This window comes from Panthera uncia (assembly GCF_023721935.1).
Source record: "Panthera uncia isolate 11264 chromosome A3 unlocalized genomic scaffold, Puncia_PCG_1.0 HiC_scaffold_11, whole genome shotgun sequence".
Taxonomy (NCBI): Eukaryota; Metazoa; Chordata; class Mammalia; order Carnivora; family Felidae; genus Panthera; species Panthera uncia.
The window spans coordinates 42,948,007-42,965,743 of NW_026057578.1; the positions used below are offsets into that span (position 1 = coordinate 42,948,007).

The 17,737-nt window shown below is 40.9% G+C and overlaps 1 protein-coding gene across 2 annotated transcripts in view; it reads left to right on the top strand.

Moving 5' to 3' along the window:
- DTD1 (D-aminoacyl-tRNA deacylase 1) overlaps positions 1 to 17,737 on the top strand; it is a 194,069-nt gene that overhangs the window by 122,103 nt on the left and 54,229 nt on the right. The gene's annotated exons all lie outside the window — the stretch shown is intronic.

Here is a 17,737-nt window from a genome sequence, read left to right on the forward strand (position 1 = left end):
TTCTGTACATTGATTTTGTATCCTGAAACTTTGCTGAATTCATGTATCAGTTCTGGCAGACTTTTGGTAGAGTCTGTTGGGTTTTCTGTGTAAAGTATCATGTTGTCTGCAAATAGTGAAAGTTTGACTTCATCTTTGCCAATTTTGATGCCTTTGATTTTATTTTGTTGTCTGATTGCTGCTGCTGGACTTCCAACACTATGTTAAACAACAGCAGTGAGAGTGGACATCCCTGTCATGTTCCTGATCTCAGGGGGAAAGCTCTCAGTTTTTCCCCATTGAGGATGATATTAGCTGTGGGCTTTTCATAAATGGCTTTTATGATGTTTAAGTATGTTCCTTCTATCCTGACTTTCTCGAGGGTTTTTATTAAGAAAGGATGCTGACTTTTGTCAAAGGCCTTTTCTGCATCGATTGACAGGATCATATGGTTCTTATCTTTTCTTTTATTGATGTAATGTATCACATTGATTGATCTGCGAATATTGAACCAGCCCTACAGCCCAGGAATGAATCCCACTTGATCATGGTGAATAATTGTTTTTATATACTGTTGAATTTGAACTGCTGGTATCTTTTGAGAATTTTTGCATCCATGTTCATCAGGGATATTGGCCTGTAGTTCTCTTTTTTTTGCTGGGTCTCTGTCTGGTTTGGGAATCAGAGTAATGCTGGCTTCATAGAATGAGTCTGGAAGTTTTCCTTCCCTTTCCATTTTTTGGAACAGCTTGAGAAGGATAGGTCTTATCTCTGCTTTAAATGTCTGGTGGAATTCCCCAGGGAAGCCATCTGCTCCAGGACTCTAATTTTTTGGGAGATTTTTGATAACTGATTCAGTTTCTTCACTAGTTATGGGTCTGTTCAAATTTTCTGTTTCTTCCCATTTGAATTTTGGTAGTGTGTGGGGGTTTAGGAATTTGTCCACTTCTTCCAGGTTGTCCATTTTGTTGGCATATAATTTTTCATAGTATTTCCTGGTAATTGCTTGTACTTCTGAGGGATTGGTTGTAATAATTCCATTTTCATTTATGATTTTATCTATTTGGGTCCTCTCTCTTTTCTTTTTGAGAAACCTGGCTAAAAGTTTATCAATTTTGTTTATTTTTTCAAAAAAACCAACTCTTGGTTTCATGGATCTGCTCTACAGTTTTTTTGGATTCTGTATTGTTTATTTCTGCTCTGATCTTTATTATTTCTCTTCTTCTCCTGGGTTTGGGGTTTCTTTTCTGTTCTGCTTCTAGTTCCTTTAGGTGTGCTGTTAGATTTTGTATTTCGGATATTTCTTCTTTCTTGAGGTAGGCCTGGATTGCAATGTATTTTCCTCTTAGGACTGCCTTCGCTGCATCCCAAAGCGTTTGGATTGTTGCATTTTCATTTTCATTTGTTTCCATATATTTTTATATTTCTCTCTAATTGCCTGGTTGACCCATTTATTCTTTAGTAGTCTTTAACCTTCATGCTTTTGGAGGTTTTCCAGACTTTTTCCTCTCATTGATTTCAAGTTTCATAGCATTGTGGTCTGAAAGTGTGCATGGTATGATCTCAATTCTTTTATATTTATTAAGGGCTATTTTGTGACCCAATATGTGATCTGTCTTGGAGAATGTTCCATGTGCACTTGAGAAGAAAGTATATTCTGTTGCTTTGGGATCCAGAGTTCTAAATATATCTGTCAAGTCCATCTGGTCCAATGTATCATTCAGGGCCCTTGTTTCTTTACTGATTCTCTGTCTAGGTGATCTATCCATTGTTGTAAGTGGAGTATTAAAGTCCCCTGCAGTTACCACATTCTTATCAATAAGGTTGCTTATGTTTGTGAGTAATTGTTTTATGTAGTTGGGTGCTTTCGAATTAGGTGCATAGACATTTATAATTGTTAGCTCTTCCTGATGGATAGACCCTGTAATTATTATATAATGCCCTTCTTCATCTCTTGTTACAGCCTTTAATTTAAAGTCTAGTCTGTCTGATATAAGTATGGCTACTCCAGCTTTCTTTTGACTTCCAGTAGCATGATAGATAGTTCTCCATCCCCTCACTTTCAATCTGAAGGTGTCCTCAGGTCTAAAATGAGTCTGTTGTAGACAGCAAATAGATAGGTCTTGTTTTTGTTTTATCTATTCTGATACCCTATGTCTTTTTATTGGAGTATTTAGTCCATTTACATTCAGTATTATTATTGAAAGATATGGGTTTAGAGTCATTGTGTTGTCTGTAGGTTTCATGCTTGTAGTGATGTCTCTGGTACTTGTGCTCCTTGCAACAAAGAGTCCTCACAGAGTCCACCTTAGGATCTCTTGTAGGGCTGGTTTAGTGGTGATGAATTCCTTCAGTTTTTGTTTGTTTGGGAAAACTTTTATCTCTCCTTCTATTCTGAATGATAGACTTGCTGGATAAAGGATTCTTGGCTGCATATTTTTTCTGTTCATCACATTGAAGATTTCCTGCCATTCCTTTCTGGCCTGCCACTAGTCTTCAGTAGATAGGTCTGCCACTAGTCTTATGGGTCTCCCTTTATAAGTTATGGCCTGTTTATCCCTAGCTGCTTTCAGAATTCTCTCTTTATCCTTGTATTTTGCCAGTTTCACTATGATATGTCGTGCAGAAGATCGATTCAAGTTGCGTCTGAAGGGAGTTCTCTGTGCCTCTTGGATTTCAATGCTTGTTTCTTTCCCCAGATCAGGGAAGTTCTCAGCTATGATTTGTTCAAGTACACCTTTAGCCCCTTTCTCTCTCTTCTTCTTCTGGAATCTGATACAGATATTGTTCCATTTGATTGCATCACTTAGTTCTCTAATTCTCCCCTCATACTCCTGGATTTTTTTTATCTCTCTTTTTCTCAGCTTCCTCTTCTTCCATAATTTTATCTTCTAATTCACCTATTCTCTGCCTCCTCAATCCATGCTATGGCCGCCTGCATTTTATTTTGCACCTCATTTATAGCACTTTTTAGTTCCTCATGACTTTTTTAGTCCCTTGGTCTCTGTAGCAATAGATTCTCTGCTGTCCTCTATGCTTTTTTCAAGGCCAGCGATTAATTTAATGACTATTTTTCTATATTCTGTCACCCTAATGTCTTTTAATTGAAGGATTTAGTCTGTTTACATTCAAAGAAATTATTGAGAGATGTGTATTTACTGCCATTTTATTATTTGTTTTATGGTTGTTTCTAAAGATTTTCTCTAATCCTTTTTTGTTTTCCTTTCATGTTTTGCTGATTTACTTTAGTGATGTATTTGGATTTATTTCTCTTTATTCTTTTCACGTTTATTAGTAGTTTTTGACATATGGTTACTATTAGGTTTGTATATAACCTAATAGTTGATGGTTGCTTAAGTTTGATCCATTCTTTTCTCCTCTCCTTCCCATGTTTTAGGTATATATTATTATATTTCATATCCTTTTTTTGTGGTGAGTTTCTTGACTAATTTTTTCAAAAATATTCATTTTTACTGCTTTTGTGGTTTCTGTCTTTAAACTGTCACTTTTGGTCTCTCCTTTCCACTCAAAGAGTCCTCTTTAATATTTCTTGCAGGGCTGGTTTAGTGGTCACAGACTCCTTCAGTTTTTCTTCGTCTGGGAAACTCTTTATCTCTCCTTCTATTCTGAGTGATAGCCTTTCTGCATAGAGTATTCTTGGCGGCAGATTTTCCCAGTCATGCCATTTATCATGCTACTTTTCTGGGCCTGCCAAGTTTCTGTTTAAAATCTTCTAGCCTTATGTAGTTTCCCTTATATGTTACTGTCTTCTTTTGTCTTGCTGCTTTTAAGATCTTTTTTTTTTTTTTTTTAGTGTTATATTTTGCAAATATGTCTTGGTGTGGTTCTGCTTTTGTTGATTTTTAGGGGAGTTCTCTGTGCCTCCTAGATATAAATTTCTATTTTCCTCTTGCAATTAGGGAGTTTTCAGCTGTTATTTCTTCAAATACATTTTCTGTTCTCCTTTTTTTTTCTTCTTCTTCTTCTCGGACTCATATAATAGGAGTGTTATTATGTTTGACGGAGTCACTGAGTTCTCTAAATCTATTTTCATTTTGTGTAATTCTTTTTCCCCTCTTTTGTTCAGCTTGATTACTTTCTATTACTCTGTCTTCTAGGTCACTGATTTGTTGCTCTGTTTTCCTACATCTTACTATTTATTCCATCAAACGTACTTCTTATTTCATCTATTGAGACCTTTATCTCTGCTATGTTATTCCTTATCTCAGTGTTCAGGGTCTCATTCATGTCTTCCACTCTTTTCTCAAGTCCAGTGCTTATGATCATTGCTTTAAATCCTCTATCAGGTATGTTACTTACATCTGTTTTGTTTAGATCTCTGGCCGTGGCCTTGTCCTGTTCTTTCATTTGGTATAAATTTCTCTGTCTCCTCATTTTGTCTGCCTCTCTGTGTTAAGAAATTCAGCTATGTCTTCTGCTCTTGAAAGTAGTGACTTTAGGGCACCTGGGTGGCTCAGTTGGTTAAGCGTCCGACTTCGGCTCAGGTCATGATCTCACGGTCTGTGAGTTCGAGCCCCGCGTTGGGCTCTGTGCTGACAGCTCAGAGCCTGGAGCCTGTTTCAGATTCTGTGTCTCCCTCTCTCTCTGCCCCTCCCCTGTTCACACTCTGTCTCTCTCTTTCTCAAAAATAAATAAATGTTAAAAAAAAAAAGAACGTAGTGACCTTATGAAGAAGAGGTCCTGGAGTGCCCTGCAGTGCAGTGTCCCCTGTTCACCAGAACCTGGCACTTCTGGAGAGTATCCTATGTGTGTTGCTTATGCCCTGCTATTGTGTCTCAGTTACTTTTCCTTTCAGTGAAGTCATCTGTGCTGACTTTCTGCCTATTGTGGGCTGTACTTGTTTTCTGTGGTGTTGGTGGGTCCCATGAAGTCCAGCTCTGAGGAGCGGGGTGATGGTGTTAGCAAAATTTGTGCTGGGCTGTTAAACCTATTTTGGAGCCTCCAAAATGCTGCTATGGCTGGGGCTGTGCACCAGGATGGCCTGGGGCATGAGATTGGGTGTAGTGTGTGAAAATAGATGGCTGGGCGTGGCTGGTCCTGGTGCATGATGGTTGCTGGAGATGTGTGGGTGGGTGTGATGTGGCAGCTGGGTGGGATGCACATGCAACTTTAACAGAATTTGCCCTGAGCCAAGGCTATAAGGGTCTCTGCAGCCCTACCTCTTGCAGGTGACTCTTTGTTTATGCTGGAGGTGGGGGGGGGGTAGGGAAATGGCACCTGCGAGCTCCCTTATTTTTGGAGAAGTCTCCCACCATACTCTGAAATCAGTGTGAACAGATCTTCCTCCTGTTTGCCCCTGAGCATTGTGTAAACTGCTGTTTTTATGTTGCCTGTCTGCATAGGCTGCTTGTCTCTTTAAGAGCAGCGACCCAGCTATCACTCTTACTCTCAGCTCACCCAGTGCTGAGTCAGCTGACTTTTAAAGCTCTAGGCTCCAAGTTCCACTATTTTTACAAACTCATGGAATTCAGCCCCTCTGGTTTTTAAAGCCAAATGTTATGGAGACTAGTCTTCCCCGTGTAAACTTCCTGATGCGAGAGCCCATTTCTCTGTCCTGTCTGGGTGCACAGGTCCTTCCCTTCTGCGGGAAGCCTCCATCTGCCTTTCTTTCCTTCCTAACCTTCCAGATGCAGCTTCTTCTCTGTATTTAGTTGTGGAGTTTGTTCTGTCAGTGTTTGGATCCCTCTCTGGTTTTGTGGATTTGGATGTGGATGATATCTAGTTGTAAACGTGGGGCCGATGAGCTCAAGGTCCTCTTACTCTGCTATTTTCCCAAGCTCCAATTGAGAAATTCCAGTTTACTACAAAACGTGCATGACACTCTCTTATCTGGCCTTAGAAGCCTCAGGAAGAGACTGACTGAGAGACATATGTCATGTTGGACCCTCCCATTTTAATGCAGACTCTTTTGAGTAAATTTCTAAGAAGTTGAAACAATTTTGGGTAACAGAGGAAAAGACATTGTCTCCAAGTTGGATGGGAAGATGATCTGGCTAAACAACCTGTTAATACATGATGACCAAGACTGGAGGCTTGATTTGTTACTGAAGGCTCATATTATCTTTCCAGCCCTTCTCTCCCAGTTAGCTGTACTGAGATGTAATTGACATATAACATTGTAGCAGTTTAAGGTATACAACATAATAATTTCATATATGCATAGCATATTTGTGAGAGGACTTATGTTTGAAATAATTTCAGACCTAATGTTGCAAAAATGGAACCAGTTCCCATATACCCTTTGCCCAGTTTCCCCAGCTGTTAACACCTCACTTCTCTATAGTGGTGATCAAAACCAGCAACTTACCTAATATCATTAACTAATCTATCAACCTTCCTCAGTTGTCCGTTGTCCCTCTTATGTCCTTGTTTTGGTCCCAGATCCACCTTAGAATCCCACGTTGCATTCAGGGATTGTGTCTCCTTAGTCTCGTCTGATCTGGGACAGTTCCTCAGTCCTTGTCTTTCATGATCTTAACACTTCTGAAGAGCATTGGCCAGGTATTATGTAGAATGGCCCACAGTTTAGGGCTTATTTGATATTTTGTCATGATTCAGCTTTTGTGTTTGGCAGGAACACCACAGAATTGATAGGTCCTTTTTGTGCATCACATTAGGGGTACTGGGTATCAATATGTCTTATTACTGGTGATGTTGACTCTGATCAGTCATTTGATCAAGGTGGTATCTTCTAGGTTTCTCCACTGTAGAGTAACTGTTCCTTTATTTATTTTTGAGAAGCATATTTCTCAGGCTTTTTAAAAAAAACACAGTTGCTTTTAAAAAATGGCTCATCTTTTGACCATCCCCAGTAATCTCTGCTGGCATATTAAAAAAAAAAGGTTAGCATGCCCTTGGTTAGAAAAGTCAAACAATATAAAACCATAAAAAAAGAAAATTCTCTTACTTAACGTATTTCTCTAGAAAAATTTTCCTGTATACACAGTGGTGACCTTTTTTGACCCAGTTTCAACAGAGTGGTGGAGCTGAGAATCGGCTGTAGGAGCCTGGTATGTGAATGGAGGTTCCAGAAAGCCTGATGGGGAAGAGAAGGCTTAGAGCAAAGCACAGGGAGGAAGGAAGGCTTTCACAGGACAGATTGTGTGGAGAATGGCTATAAAATTACTTCCAGTACAAAGCACTGTACAGATTAAAGGTAGCACTAAAGTAGTGCGTAATGTTATGAAGTGAAAAGCTACCTATGTTTTCCCACAGTGTTTTCTGGAGCATTCCTAACAAAGGTCAGTACATCAGTAAAGCACAAGTTGATTGTTTTTTTTTATTCATTATGAAGTAACTCAGGGGATGCTGGGTTTTCCCATCAGGGATTATGAGCCCCAGAGAGTTGCTGTCACGGGGAATGCTGGCAGGTTTTCTGTCCCCTACCTGGTGCCTCCCACAAGAACACAAGTTTTTCTGTATGTGAGGTCCCTGGGCCACAGAGAGAATGTGTCGCCTAACAGACTTGGCTGAATGAATTCCTGATAAATGAGATGTACCAACAGGTACCCTAGTAAAGGGAACATATAGCAAATGTCTTTAAAAACATTACAAATGGCGTTCTTTAAATAGGCTAGCTCCTAATAATTCATTGTGCCATTTGCTAGACCCTGGCAATATTCTTTGAACTTTTTAGGCCTTTTCAATAATAGAGTTTTTGCCCTTAAGACTTTATACTTTTCCTTTATTATGTATAATCTGCAGGCAGGTTGGAGTAATAGATCAGGGGACATATCTCCAGGGCACTTGGTTCTGCTGCCCTGTGTGAACTGAATTCACTCAAGGAATCCCTCTGGCCTTGGAGTGTCCAGCACAGTTAGGATGGAATCAAATGGCTCACTTAGGAATTATCATTTGCCTTGTCCCAGTGCTGGAGACGTAGTAGGCTAACTTTCAGTAAATATTTACTGAGTGAGTGATGTTCTTTGTGTATACTTTGGCTTCTGCTTTTAAAGAATAATTTATAAGTCTTTCTGACTGCTGATTTGTACATCTATCAGATAAAACGTAGAAAGTAAATTGATGATTCTGAATAGGAACAGAACTCATTTCTGGTTGATTTAAAGTATCATTTAGAGTTGCTTGTTTTGCACAGAGCTAATGTAGTGCAATGTGCCCGATGTCCATTTTAAGGTCCTGTTAAGGTAACCTTATCATTGTTGATAGGAGAAATTTACCTATAATCACTTTAATCTGTTGGCATAATAAGCATTTAGGGGTCCTCTTATTCACTTCCATATCAGGGGTTTTTAGAATACGCATCTATTTGTCCTTCAAAAGAGACCAAAGGTGAAGCAGAAGTGGTAAAAGTAGAGATCCTTCATTGGTCCCTGGAGCCAAGAGAGGGAAGGGAGGATAATCTTTTCAAAGAAAGGTTTTGGTTTCCATTCCAAAGCCTGTAAGTCTCCCCACCTGTGTATGATGCCGCCTTTCTCCTCATTCCCTTCCTCTCTGTAACAGGCTCTCCTTCCTTAATTTTTCTTTCCTTGGCAATGCAGCCCTTCAGTTGGGTGCCATTAGTTACCTCCCTGTTTTAAATTCCCCTTTTCCCACTTCACAGCCTGGGCAAGTATTGAGTCCAGCATGACTTGGGAAGGTTGGTGGGTTTAGCAAGTGGTGTGCAATAAAGATCCAAGTCCAAGGCAGACTGGAGGAGCCACGCTGGGGTAATAAGCACCAGAGGTCCCAGATGGCAATCAGCTGCAGTGGCACGCCTGCCCTGCAGTGTCAGTACTTGAGGCAGGGTGCCACAGTAAGCAGGGCCATCACAAAAGATGGAGATCAGATGGAGATCAGATTGCAAAGCTACCCCTACTTCTGTTGCAGGACGAATCATGTCTGGAGTAGGCAAAAAGGGGAATTGTTTACACATATTTTTTATTTTTTTCAAGTTTATTTATTTTGGGAGAGAGAGAAAGCACAAGTCAAGGAGGGACAGAGAAAGAGAGAATGAGCAGGCTCCACATGGTCAACACAGAGCCTGACATGGGACTTGAACCCATGAACCATGAGGTCATGACCTGAGCCTAAGTGGGATGCTTAGCTGACTGAGCCCCCCAGGTACCCTATACACATTTTTAAAAGAATTGGCAAACTAATGTCCTTCTTAGCACATATCTTTGCCATATTCCTCCCTGTCAGCCTTGGTTCCTTTCCTGTGGGACCAGTTTTCCTCCCTGAGCACCCTGACCTGGCCCCGGCTGAGTGGCCTCCGGGCCTGCTGCTGCCCACAGACAGTCCCAGGCCCCTGTACCTGCACCCTGGATCCCCTCCTTTCTTCATCATTCTTGGGTTGCTTTTTTGTTTGTGCTGAAGTCCATCTTCAAGTAGTTATTTCCTAGGAAGAAATGACTTCTTTAGAAATCTGAAATGTTGGGGCGCCTGGGTGGTTCATTTGGTTAAGCGTCCGACTTCGGCCCAGGTCATGATCTCACGGTCCCTGGGTTCAAGCCCCACCTCCGACTCTGTGCTGATAGCTCAGAGCCTGGAGCCTGCTTTGGATTTTTTCTCTCTCTCTCTCTCTCTCTCTCTCTCTCTCTCTCTTTCTCTCTCTCCCTTTCCCACTCATGCTCTGTCTCTCAAAAAATAAATAAACATTAAAAAAAATCTGAAATATCTATATCGTTCCTTACACTTGATTGTTAGCTTGGATGGATGTAAGATTTAAGCTCAAAATTGTTTTCTCTAGAATTCCCAGTCGTTAGGTGTTTATGCAATGATGTTTGCAGACCACGTTCTCATTGCTTGCTTGGTTGGTAGCCTTTCTTTTTTATTTCTGGGATCCTGTTTTTGTTCTCTGGTGTCCTGAAATTTCACAAAGATTGTTCAGTTTTCATCTTGTTTAATGATAATCTAGGATTTTCTAAATCTGAATATTCTTGCCTTTCTTTAGCTCTGGGAAGTTGTTTCTTCCTCCTCCCCCCTGCCTCCTCCTCCTTGTTCTTCTTCTTATTATCATCACTATTACTGTTTTATCCCCTCCATTTATTTTTCTGTTCTCTTCCCTGGAAAGCTTGGAGATCAATTGATAGTCTTCCTAGATTGGTCCATTGCCTTAAATTTTCTCAATATTTTCTTATTCTTTTTCTGTTTTTTTTTTTTCTCTGTTAGACAATTATTGAACTTTGTTTTTATCTTTTTAAAGTTTATTTTATTAAAAGTATTTATGTATTTATGTGTTTGTTTGTTTATTTATTTATTTATTTATTTTGAGAGAATGTGATTGGGGGAGGGGCAGAGAGAGAGGGAGAGAGAGAGGGAGAATCCCAAGCAGGCTTTGTGCTGACAGCACAGAGCCTGATGCAGGGCCTATCTCACAAACCCTGAGATCCTGACCTGAACCAAAATCAAGAGTTGGAAGCTCAACTGACTGAGCCACCCAGGCACCCCTATTTATTTTATTTAAATTTTTAAAAAATGTTTGTTTATTTTTGAGAGAGAGAGAGAATATCCCAAGCAGCTAATGTGGGGCTTGAACTCATGAACTGTGAGATCATGACCTGAGCCGAAATCAAGAGTCAGACGCTTAACTGACTGAGCCACCCAGGTGTCCCAGAAGTTTATTTATTTTTCAGTAATCTCTATACCCAGCATGGAGCTTGAATTCATGACCCCCAGATCAAGAGTTGTATGCTTTTCCAACTAAGCCAGCCAGGTGACCCTGAATTTTTAATGTTCAGTCATATTTCAGATAGCCAGGAACTCTTTTTTTGTTGTTCTAATGCTTGCTAGTTTTTGTTTTTGTTTTGTTTGCTTATTTTGTTTCTAGGGATATTCTATCTCTCTGATACTCTCTGAAGAGGCTAATTGGAATTTTAAAACATTTATTTGTATTTGCTGAATTAGATCTTGGAGTCAGTTCTGTTTATTTTGCTTGATCCTTCTCTTTTGAGGAATGGATGCTCCCTCAAATATCTGGATGTTTTGGTTGTGTGTCCATACTTAAGAGTGCTGAGTGAAGTAGATTAATACAGGTGGTTGGTGAGTAGTTTCAAAGGTAGGTCATTTTGGTCTTCAGTGGGCCTCTCTCCTGAACAGGAGGGCAGCTGGATGCTCACCTTGTGTGCACATGTGGGAAAGAACCTCAGAAAAACAGTGTAGGTGCTTTGATTGACTCTGATTTTGAAGGGGGATGTGCAAAGAGTGAAAAAGGGTACCTAACCAAGGGCAAGTGTGAGACAGTAGCCTAGTCTGGGAATACCTGTAAGTCTAAGGTTACAGGTATTCTAAGAACAGTGCTGGTGTTGTTTGTTTGTGTTTGTTTTTTAAAGCTATTTCTACTATAATTGTTCTTAATCATTTTGCACCCCAAGGACATCGGGTAATTATCTGGAGACATTTTTGGTTATCACAGCTGGGGAAAGGAGATGTGCTACTTGGCTTCTAGTGAGTGGAGGCCAGGGATGCTACTAACCAGCCCAGAATTCACAGGATAGCCCTCACATCAAAGAATTCTCTGGCTCCAAATGTCAGTAGTGCTGAGGTCAAGAAATGCTACTGCAGAGGAGGATCTCAGGGCAGGGTGAAGGATGTCAGGAAGCATGTCTCGTAGGGTGTCAGTTTCTGTTTTGCTTGTCCATGCTGCCAAGGGGAGACACTTGGGTAAGTTAACGTTTCCATCCCAGAGAATTTGTAAAAAAAAGATTTCTAGACATTGTCCAGTGCAGTGTTACTAGCCACAAGTGGTTATTTAAATGAACTAAAATAAAAACTTTAATAGAGTTGCATTAGCCACATTTCTTGTGCTCAATAGCCACTTGTGGCTATTGCACTAGAGAGTACAGTGATAGAACATTTCCATCATCATAGATAATTCTATTTTACAGAGCTGGTCTAGACAGTATTGGGAATGTTTCAAGGAATTTGAAGACTAGAAGGGGCGCTGTTTGTTACAAAATTTAGTTTTGTATTTCAAGGTACCAGGGGATAAGGGGAGTTAGAAAGAGGTTACAATTGGCACAAATTCTCGTTTTAACAGATTGATTAATCAGAGTTTATCAGTGTCCTCACACGTAGACAGATATCTGTACTACACTCCCCACACCACCCCAGAAGCCAACTCACACACCCATAGCAACCCCTGCCTACAGCCTGTACCATTTCTGCACTGTTGGTTCATAGCTCCTATATGAAGAGGGATGGAACTCAAGTAGATGGAAGGTGAGGGCAGCTTTAGATTCATGAAGTTCTCCAGGAAGGTTCAGGACAAAGATGTTCGGTGCCGAGTCCAAGGGTGCTGTAGAGATTATAATCCCAGCCACATTTGAGCCCATGATGTCTTGTTGGATTGGATGTTCTTCTAGGGGGTCTAATGTCATATTCAGGCATCTTTTACCAAGTGGGTGTCTGTGAGATAGTGCTGACCCTGAAAGGGTTAATGACTCTCTTCAAGGTGAACTGGTGTCTGTCTCTTCACAAGAAGGCCTCCTTGAGGCATCATGTGTTAGTCCCATTGGAGACTGATCCACTGTTGACGGTGGATCTTAGAGCTGTTTTTTTCTCCCTGGATAGGTAGATTTTGCCACTGGAAATCTTAAAAATACATGATAACATACATGCGTGTATGCCTGCAGGCACACATGTCTTAATGCTGTCTCCTCTCTAGCCAGGAGAAGAGTAGAGCAAAGGTCTATAGCAGATCACAAGTTGCATTCAGGTGCCAGTAGAATATCAGATTTGGAGTCAGGGTGAGCACCCCAGACAAAGGAAGTGAATGCAAGACCTTCTCAAACTGCCAGTAACTAATCAGTGATAGTGGAGGAAATGAACATTCACTGGAAAGAATACATTTATTTTTGCAAGTGCTACTTTGCTGGGGGATACATGTGAGAAGGAGTGTAGCTTATCGATAAGATAGCTTATTGTGGAAGGTGAGAGTTCCATATTTTCCTGAAAAGATGCTCACGAATCTGAACACTTTAATAACATGATGAGCTCAAACACAGATGTCTCAGTGGAAAGGAGGAGATGGACGGAAGTGATTTAGCTCTGTCATGGTGGTCGCCATGAGTTAGGAGATCTACTTCATGTGAGAATGACCAAATCAAAGACGAGGGAACTCCATGAGCCCCCACTTCCCTTCACCTGTGTAGAGACATATGTCTGCTACAGGTGTACTTTTTCTTCCTGGAGAAGGCAGTGATACTCTGCTCCTTTACAGACTTTGAAAGAACTTAAAAGAATTGAGTGTGGAGATGTTAGAGACAAAATGCCAAAGGACAGAAGCAGTATTGGAATCTTAAATACGTTCTGAAATGGAAATTTGATCTTGTAGCCCAGTTCATTCTCAGTGTGTTTGCTGGTGTTTGAGCCAGTGTCCTTTAAAAGGCACAACCTTTTGAATTCTTCTTTTGCACTGTTTTTGCCCTGTCTGCTGGTAGAGCCACAACTGATCAAACTTTGAGCTAAGACTGTACTAGAAAAGGGGACTGGCTTAATGTTCGTAGTTTTCTTCAGTTCTCTCTCTCTCTCTCTCTTTTTTTTCCCCTTAGATTTGGATAAAGAGGCTAAAGATTAAATGAGCTGTTATCAGCAGTTGGGGTTTGATGGTAGAGATTTAACAGCTGTTGACCAACCAGAGCTTTCGGAACTCTTTCCCTGCATCAGGGGCCTTGAAGGCCGGGGTGGTTGTGCTTATAGGTTGTGCTGTTTATGCTGGCCATGCCCTGTGTTCATGGGGGTAGATTTGCCTTCCTGCATGGGAGTTTATTAGGGGGCATTGCTCTTCTTTAGTACCTGGAAAGGTCTCTTCATGAAGGACACCATTGCAATCGCAAGTAAAAAAAGAAAAATTAAAAGATAAAATCTCTTTGCTACTGCTTTCGATTTTCTCCTTGTGGTGTTGTGGAATAGAATCTTTTTCCTTTGATTTCCAAACAGGTATCTTGTCAAGTGGGTGGGATTGCTCTTGGTTTGGGCAGTTCAGGGGGTCATGGTTGACTTTGGAAAAGGAAAAGGAATATTGGAACTTCTTTACCAGTGGAGGATCCACTACCTTTAAAAATGAGACTTGATGCTTTGACAGTGATGTGGGAAGTTGCCTCCAAGGAGCTAGATTAATAGCTAATCTGTTGAAAAAATAACACAGAGAATGACCTTTTCGTTCTGTTCTCTGAGGCAGATCAAGTGGAGTGCATTTGTAGGCAGAAAAACATTTTGTGTGAATTATACCCAAGGAAGCAGTGTGACTCAGTGCTCTGTAATTAGCCCTGTCCTGGTGTTTAAGCTTCTGAAAGGTAGCACTGCCTTTGTAATTGAGTTCTTTTTAATCTCTGTAGTGGTACATTTACATATTTTAATTGAATGTTTCAGCATTCCTCAGGTGAAGCATTTTTGAGTGTTGCCATCATACCCATCAGGTGTGCCCCATCGAGAGTGCTGTGCCCAAGGCGGCTGAACAGCAATGTGAGCCCAGGGCCAAGAAAGGGCCTGATTTTAGATGGCTTCCTGCACATTGTGTTTTTCTTGTGTGGCTTGCCATTTTTCACCTGGTGTTCATCTCCTTTAAGCAGTTAATATCTTCATGAGAGAGGTGCAGAATCCTGATAACTCCAATCTTCTTAGCTTCCTCAGATATTATCAGGATTTCAGTTTGTTCAGAAAGAGAGCTTTCTTGGATAAAGCACATGGTAATTGATTATGGGAAACCAGAGACCTACTTGGTCGCAGCTCAAGTTCTTCAGTTTAAACAACCTCTTTAGTGTTTAAAACCACACATAGTTGTTGTCTAAGTAAAATGCTTCTGAATGCATTAGGATAGATTATTTCTTGAGCACTCTATGTCTGGGACTAATCTTGTTCTTTCATACATGTACCTGGTCTTACAAAATAGAAGCTGTGGTGGTCAGTGTCTTGGGGACATGCCAACTCCTTAGGCCAAAGAGTACTGTGTAATATAATGGAGCCCTGGTTGCCTGAAAGGGTTAATGACTCTCTTCAAGGTGAACTGGTGGCTGTCTCTTCACAAGAAGGCCTCCTCGAAACATCATGTGTTAGTCCCATTGGAGACTGATCCACTGTTGACGGTGGATCTTAGATCTGGTTCTTTTCTCCCTGGACAGGTAGATTTTGCCACTGGAAATCTTAAAATACATGATAACATACATGCGTGTATGCATGCATGTACACATATCTTAATGCTGTCTCCTCTCTAGCCGGGAGAAGGGTAGAGAGAGCAAAGGTCTACAGCTTCTTAGAGCTCCTTCCCCTGGCCCTCCCCATGACCTGCTGATCCTCAGGAACTTGGTGTCCAGCCCGGCCAGAGGCAGGACAGAACTTTCCTGTAGGGCCCAGGCTCCAGCCCCCAATACCTGGCCACTGGCCCACAGGCCTTCTAGGACAGAGGTCTTGTGAGTGTGTCTATGTGAGAATTGTGGTGCAAGGAACACCTTTACAGACCTAGCTGTGCAGCTAACCTTCTAATGAATGGGCAGGGCTTGGAGGATTGTGGGCCATGCACATAAAGGGTGGTCAGGAGCTTGGGGAGGATGGGACTTTCTGTCTATCTCTTGAAGTGTGGCTAGTCCTAACTGAAATGTGTTGTAGGTATAAAGTATACACTGGATTTCAAGAAGTTAATAAAAAGCAAAGGTATAATATCTCATTAATAATTTTTATGTTGATTACATAATATGTATTGTAATTAATTTCACTTTTTCTTTTAATTTCTTTTTTTATTATTTATTATTATTATTTTTTATTTTAGAGAGAGTGTGAGAGGGGGAGAGGGGCAGAGGGAGGGAGGGAGGGAGAGAGAGAGAGACAGAGAGAGAGAAAGAGAAAGAGAAAGAGAAAGAATCTCAAGCAGGCTCCATGCTTAGTATGGAGCCCAACTCGGGACTCCATCCCACAACCTTGGGACTGTGACCTGAGCTGAAATCAAGAGTTGGACACTCAACTGACTGAGCCACCTAGGCTCCCCATTCTTTTACTTTCTTAATGTGCCTACTAGAAAATTTAAAATTATATTGGTGCCTCTTATTTGTGGCTTGTGTTATGTTTCTGTTGTACAGCACTGATTTTAAGGTCTGTAGTGTCTAATTGCTATCAAGGACAGTCTGGTGAACAAAGTACATCTTGACACAATGGTATGTGCTGGCTTTTGGTCTTTAACAAAAGGGTGTCATCTGTAGCGACTCTTAACGAGAAGATTACAATAAAAGCAAGGAATGTGTGTTTCTGTTTCTGTGTATGTGTGCCTGCATGTAGATATAGTCATATATGGATGCATGTAAATTGCCTAGGACTTTGAGAATAAAATGACTAAAACCTTAATTGTAAACTGTGACCTTTCTTCTCTCCACAACTCTTTCTCTACATCTCATTAGGGTATGTTGTGGGAAAATCATATGAAAATTAATTATGTAGTAAAATGTTTCAATCTCAAGAGAGCAAGAAAGTGCATTTACTGTTGAAGTAAAGTTTCTTTGAATAAAAATGTTTTTATATACAAGGAGGTGATTTTACTGATCACTGGCTTATTGGTTTATTTTTTTTTTTAACATTTATTTGTTTTTGAGAGACAGCACAAGGGAGAGGGGCAGAGAGAGAGGGAGACACAGAATCCAAAGCAGGCTCCAGGCTTTGAGCTGTCAGCACAGAATCCGGCACGGGGCTCAAACCCACAAACCATGAGATCAAGACCTGAGCTAAAGTCAGACACTTAACTGACTGAGACACCCAGGTACTCTGGTTATTCATTTTAAAAAGAGGAATGTAGTTTCAGAATTTTTTATCAAATGAAATTAATTGTTCATTTGAAATGATTCTTCGTGTCCCCTCTTTGTTCCACTTGATACTGTTCTGCTGCCGTTCAGGTAAATAGGATGTATCCGTCAGCTACCTAGAGAATGCGAGTTCAGAGGGAAAAACAGTTTTTCATATTAATGGTCAAATTATAATTTTTGAAAAGTTGAGACCTAATTCTCCTACAAATGTACAGTAAGTAGGTGTGAAGGATTACTTAACTCCTGAGTGAGGTAGCCGGTTGGATGGCAGTGGAGTCGGCAGAGGCAACAAGAGAGAGGTGGGAATGAGCAGTTAGCTACAGAACGTTAGAGTAAGGGCACTAAGGTAAATACGAATTGGTGAATGGCCATCAAACCATAATCTTGGGAATGTCTCTGTTTCTACAGAAGTCATTTGCAGGTCCTCCCTCAGTCTTTTAATATCTAACTTCACAGGGTCAGTAGTGACCAGTAAGTCACACAAAGCTACATGCCCTGAGAGTGAGGTCGGTCTTGCTAAACCATGCTGCACAACAACATTGAAGGACAGCCCAGTTATCTTTCGGTTCCATTTCCAAATTCTGGCTAGTTTTTTCCTCTTTCCCAGTAGAACAGGCTTATTTGATCTTTAGTGTTCATGATCCCCCTGAGGCCTTTTCTACTCTTGTAAACTCTAAAGGGTACTTAATGATGTTTCAGGATCACGTGGGCCTGCAGTTATGCTTTCCCACCCTCCCGGTCCTCTTCCCCTGCCCCGTGTCCCACTCATGCCAGACCAGCTTACAGTCTAAGTCTCACTGACTGGGCCCGAATGCCCAAGGAGAGTTAAGTGGAGGGATGGATTGTTTAGTTAGAGAGGTGCTTCTCTCACTGTAGGGAAGTGTAGGTGTGTTGCTGTTGTTTTTGTTAGTGTTTTTGTTTGTTTTTAATGTCCAGTCTCTTGGGGACCAATATAAAAATGCACAGCAACATCAAATTGCTGCAAAAACTTCTGAGCACTCTCACTGTTTGTA